The sequence below is a fragment of the Somniosus microcephalus genome, chromosome 1 (genome assembly GCF_052327205.1).
Source record: "Somniosus microcephalus isolate GS21.2 chromosome 1, FLI_Smic_1.0, whole genome shotgun sequence".
NCBI classification, from domain to species: Eukaryota; Metazoa; Chordata; class Chondrichthyes; order Squaliformes; family Somniosidae; genus Somniosus; species Somniosus microcephalus.
Window position 1 is genome coordinate 38,450,706 of NC_140987.1, and position 6,076 is coordinate 38,456,781.

Consider the following 6,076-nt stretch of genomic DNA (forward strand, 5'->3'; position numbering starts at 1 on the left):
ATCCTGTATCTAGCTCCATTTTGACTGGGGACCCCACTATCGTGAGGGTAACCCAAATGGTCTGGTAATCTTCTTTGGCAATTACATTATGTAATTTGAGACAGCTTAGTCTCTTGTTTCCGGAGTCGCTATCGCTCTTCTGGTCTTCGGAGCTACTGTCCGTCATCATTTGTACCTTTCTGTACTTTTCCTTATTGACCTTTTTACTGTCAGCGGATTTCTTTCCAGATCTGCATACACGTGCAATGTGTCCCATCTTTCCGCATTGCCTGCATGCTTTGTCCTTGAACCAGCAGTCCTTCTGGTCATGGGTGGATCTGCCGCAGCGATAACATCTCTCGAAACCCCGTGTCATTTCATGGGTGCCGAAGTCCTGTGGCTTTTGCTGTATCTCTGCAGCTCCTCTTGTTGCTGCTTCGTATGATACAGCCACACTGAAAGCCTTGTCCAGTGTCAAATCTTTCTCAGAAAGTAGTCTTTTCTGTGTTCCTTCGCTTAGGAGACCGCAGACGAATTTGTCTCGTAGAGAATCTGCCAGTCCTGCCCCGAATTGTCAGTGCTTTGACAGTTTTCATAATTCGGTGAGGTAATCAGCGTTACTTTCATTCTTGTGCTGATTCCTCCTGAAAAATTTGAATCGTTCCGCTATCAGCAGCGGTGTTGGGTTTAAGTGCTCCTGTAAGGTATCAACAAGCTCCTTAAAATTCTTGTCCATCGGTTTGGCTGGAGTGATCAAGTTTCGTAACAGCCCGTATGTCCTTGCACCCATCAGATTTGGAAGTACCGATGCCTTTTTATCATCCGTTACTTCATTTGCCTTGCAATATACCTCCACTCTTTCCACATATGTGGTCCAGTCCTCTATATCACTATCGAAAGCAGTAATATTGCCAGTCTTCGGCATCCTGAAAATCCAAAATGGCGCCTCCCGTGCTTTTCCTTCTTCCCCGCCGAGTCAAGATGGTGCCTCCCGCGCTTTCCCACCGCTGCCGCTGCTGCCAACGCTGTTCTCCACGGTTCCCATTGCGACCTGCAGCTTTTCGCGGTATTTCTATTTTTTATTTTTTTATATATCTTTTAAATAGTTTCTCCGTTACTTGGAGAACTGTTCCCGTCGTGGAGCGGACCCTCTGGGACTTTCCCCTCCCTCTGCTTGGTCCGAACGCCGACCTGCTTTGCAGCACCGGCCGCCTCCTGAGTGTTCCACCCTCTGTCTCTCTTTGCTTCTGCTTTCCGACCACTGCCCGGCCCCGTTGCAGAGCCACCCGATTGAGCCCCAGCCCGCCGCAGCCCAGGAAGAATCAGTGCACTACCTGCCACCAGCCCGTTTAGCTGGTGAAACCACAGTTTTTTTTTCTTGCTTCTGGCTTCGACCTTCGTCTGAGGAATCGATCTCCTTGAGGTGCCGCCGAATTGCAGGTAAGTTTGTTTCTAACTCATCGCCACTGTTAGATCCGTGTGTTAATGGAGACACGGAATGCAGGAGTTGATTTAACAAGTGTTTACTGAACAAAGTCTGGAGGTGAACGAACTACACAAGATGCTATACAGGCTTATATACCCGAGTGGTCACTACTGGTACTACAGTACACAGGGGCTTCAAAAACATAGTTCCTCTTAAAGGTACATACACTTCACACCCCATTAAGAAGAATTGACTTCTCAGCTGTAAGTTCATGAGTAAGTCGGTCATTCTTAGTGTGGAAAGCAGGCAGATATTTATAAATCATAGAATCATACAGCACAGGAGGCCATTCGGCCCATCGTGCCTGTGCAGACTACAACACCACCATCTCAGAACAGTGAATTGAAAGAAAGACTTGCATTTATATAGCGCCTTTCACAACCACCAGACGTCCCAATGCGCTTTACAGTCAATGAAGTACTTTTGAAGTGTAGTCACTGTTGTAATGCAGGAAACACGGCAGCCAATTTGTGCACAGCAAGCTCCCACACACAGCCAAATGATAATGACCAGATAATCTGTATTTAGTGATGTTGATTGGGGGATAAATATTAGCCAGGACACCGGGGATAACTCCCCTGCTCTTCTTCGAAATAGTGCCTTGCGATATTTTACGTCCACCTGAGAGAACAGACGGGGCCTCGGTTTAACGTCTCATCCGAAAGACGGCACCTCCGACAGTGTAGCACTCCTTCAGCACTGCACTGGAGCATCTGTGCATGGAGTTCCATCACCTCTGATCTTACGGATGGACCCAGAGGCAGAGGGTCGACATGCAGCTGAGCCGAGCTGGCAGAGTCCTGCGCCCTCCGACGAGGACTCTCCAATGCTGTCCCTGTCTCCACAATCTGCTGATGCTCACTTGTGAGTTGTGATACACCAGGTGACAACTCTACTCTATGTCCCGAAGGTCCCACCGAGGTGTGAGTGGCTGCGCCAGTGCTGGGTGCGCTTATTTCTGCTGATGCTGCGCCCTCAGAGGTTGCAGATTCCTCTGAGAAGTCTGGCATCTCAGGCTCTTCCTCCTGCACACTGGGGATGGGGGCTCTCGATGGTCCTGTGGGGGAGTCAAGGAAAAAGTTAGAGATGTGATGCCAAGGTTACGTGCACATTGCATTTTGCAGATGATCATAAGTCCATATGATGTAGCTTCAGAATCATTATCAGCGACTCATGCAATGCCAATGAGAGAGATGGAAAACCATTCTGTCACCAGCTTGCAGGGATGCACCTATCTGTCCTTCCACAACTTCCGCATCTCTGTCAGCCCCGATAATCTCCAGGACGGCTTCCTCCCGGGGGGTGAGCTGGGCTAATGAGGGTGGCCCTCCTCCTGTCCTGGCTCGCTCTCTCCTGTTGTGAGCTCTCTTTTCCTGCAATGAGGGAGACAAGTGGAGGTTGAGTGAGAATGAAGGAGTGAGTGCAGAGATTGCATAGCATAGTTACTTAGAAGGAGACAAAGATGGAGTGAGGTTGCAAGACCAAGGGTCCTCCCTGTGTGTTGTCAGTTGTGTTCAAAGCATCAGAGTGAGAGGGAGTGTGAGGGCTGCATGGTCGAATAGTTAGGTGAATGTGAGCATAGAGAGAGAGGGAATGGCTAAGGGTGCATGGATGTGAGTGTCAAGTGGGATGTGGAGGAAGAGATTGCTAAAGCTGAGTGCTAGTGAGGAAAGGCAATGGGGATCAGATTGAGGGTAATGGAAACTTCATACTTACTTTTCCAGTGCAATGAAGGTCATGGAATCTTTTCCTGCACTGCATCCAGGTGCGCTGTGTGAGCCCCAAGGAGTTGACTTCCCCAGCCACCTGTTGCCACACAGCCTTGGTCTGACTGGGAGGCCTCTTCCTCCCTGAAGAAGGGAACAGGACCTCCCTGTGGGCCCCAGCACCATCCAGCAATGCCTGAAGTAAAGCCTCATCAAATTTTTGGGCAGCTCTTGCCCTCCCGCTGGCCATTGCTCCTGCAGGCTCCCGTGCCATCTTAATGGTAAAGTTTGGAAGCCTGCAGAAGATGCAAGGCTTGCTGTGGACCTTAAAAGCAGCAGCAATGATGACGTCATATTCTGCGACTTTCTGACTGGAAATACTCAATTGCCAAGGGTTCCCACACGTTGGAAATCAATTGGCCAATTGAGTTAAAATTGCATCAATCTCACAGACCCTTTTAGATTCGTGTGGAAAACACTAAGGCCTAGAAATTCAGTGCCCTTAGCACCGATTTTGCGGCGCTAGAGGGCCTAGCGCTGCAATTGGCGCCGGTTCCTAAATTGCCTGGGGCCCTTCCGCGGCGGTAGACCGGTAGCGCTGCGCCGGCACCGATGACGTCATCGGTGTGCGCAGCGTCCCGGTTGCCGTGGTAACCCGGCCCCAAGCCGAAATTCAGTTGCGCCCGCCTCGCCCGTGGCAGGCGCAACTAAGACTCTGGCAACAGAGTCTTCCCCCAGTGTGCGCCGGCGCATAAAGGTGGAGCGGCGGCCGGCCGCGTTCCCGGCGGCTGCCTGCCCACACCTCCCTTCCCGGACTCCTGCATTCCCCCCCCGCGGCCCTGATCAGTGTCTCATGCGAGCCCGGCACTTCCCCGAGGTGCCGGGCTCAGATGTCGGGTCAATCCGCCGGACAGTTGTCGGCTGCAGGCAGCTCCTCCTTAACAGGAGGAGGAGGCCTGCAGTTCCCCCGCCTGCCGCACCGCATCGGGTGCCGCAGCGGGGGATTAGCGCCGAGAAACCCAAGTTCACGCCCGTTTTGAGGCGCTAAAGGAGGGTTTTAGCGCCCGCCGCCATCTGGGCCCGGCGCACCCGAATTTTCGTCGGGCGCTGCCACATTACCGCTGGCGCAATCTTTCTGGCGCTACAGCCCTGGCAAGACCAGAACCCAATCTCTAGGCCTAAATTCGGGAAACCCGACAATTCCCCGCACTTGAGTTCAAATTGACCCCTTTGACTCCAATGGAAATGGAAGTGGGGGGAGATGTAAAGTGGGCCGCCACTTCGCTATCACACATTTTACACCATCACAACAGAGTCCAAATTACACCCATTTTGATTTTCCTGCGACAAATCTACAATTACAAGAGATAAGACTCGTGCCCCAGCTGGCTATTGAACCCCTGCCACACATTAGCATGAATGTGAAGTATTGAACAACACATCAATAGCCAAGTGGCTTTACATGCTGCCTTTGTAAAAGTGCTTTCTTTTCCCCCTGAACTTCTCTGTGTATAATTATCAACGCAGAATCATACATTCATTGTCCCTAAAGCCACAGAATCTGTCAACTAGAATAATAGATTTTTTTTTTACAGAATCATTACAATTACCTCAGCAAATCATCCAAGGCACTTGGAAAGCAAATTAAATTTGTCAAACGCATTCATCTCCCCTGCTTTGGATAAAATCTGTCTGTAAACCTGCAAGGATCAGGAAACTTGTGTCAGCCTCTAGGGCTTTTTTTAATTGCCAAAGGGCGGTAGAAGTTTGGAGCTCTCTTCCGCAAACGGCAATTGATGCAAGATCAATTGTTAATTTTAAATCTGAGATTGATAGATTTTTGTTAACCAATGGTATTAAGGGATGTGGGCCAAAGGCGGCTTCATGGAGTTAGGTCACAGATCAGCCAAGATCTCATTGAATGGCGGTACAGGCTCGAGGGGCAGAATAGCCTACTCCTGCTCCTATGTTCCTATGTTCCTAGATAGGTAAACAGATCAAAGGTGCTTATAATTAAAGGGCTGCCATGCCTTTTCAGAATGCTTTGTGCCAGACAAAAATTGCACAGGATCCATTTGGAGGTATCCTATACTGTGATCTCCGGGAAATGTAGGGGGGGATTTCCTTTGGATGCTATTGGGGGATTTTAACCCCCCACCCCAAAAACAAATGGGTGGATTTGGGTCAGGTGGGATCTGTAAAAATGTTAAAAGTTTGAATCCCAACCCCAACCCATCTCCACCCGCCCACTTCCGGTTTAAACAGAGGCGGGATGGGGGCGGGCAACCAACCCGCTCGCAGGAGGCGGTCACCCATTTAAATATTATAATGAGGATGTGTGCCTCATATTTAACCACCATTTTAACTTTAACCCTGGCCAGCCAGGTCTCCCGGGCCTCGAGGATGACCGGATTCAGGAGGTAAGTACCTGTCCACTTACCTGCTGGCTCCAGCGTCCCTGCTTCACCCACCACCCATGATTGGACCCCCCCCACACCCCGACCCATCCGATCTCCCTCCGACCATTCTGATCTGTCCTTTGGCCTTCGATCTCCCCTCTGGACGCCAATTACCCCCTGCTCCAGCCTCTGATCTCTCCCCTGCTCTGGCCTCCGATCTTCCCTCTGGCCTCCAATCCTTTCGCCCCCTTCAGCCTTTTCGATCCCTCCCTCCCTTCTCTCCACTCCCAGGCTGCGGCCTGGTGCCGAAGGCCTATCCACCCAATAGCCAGCCAGCCTTTCATTCTGGCTAGCTGTGGCTGGGAAATGGAGACAAGAAATGATAATCAGATCCTGCCGTTAAATTCAGCCTGTAGTTGACGGGTTTATCCCTCTCCCTTTCTTTAAACAGGGGTGTAACATTTGTAATCCTCCAGTCCTCTAGCACCACCCCCATATCCAAGGAG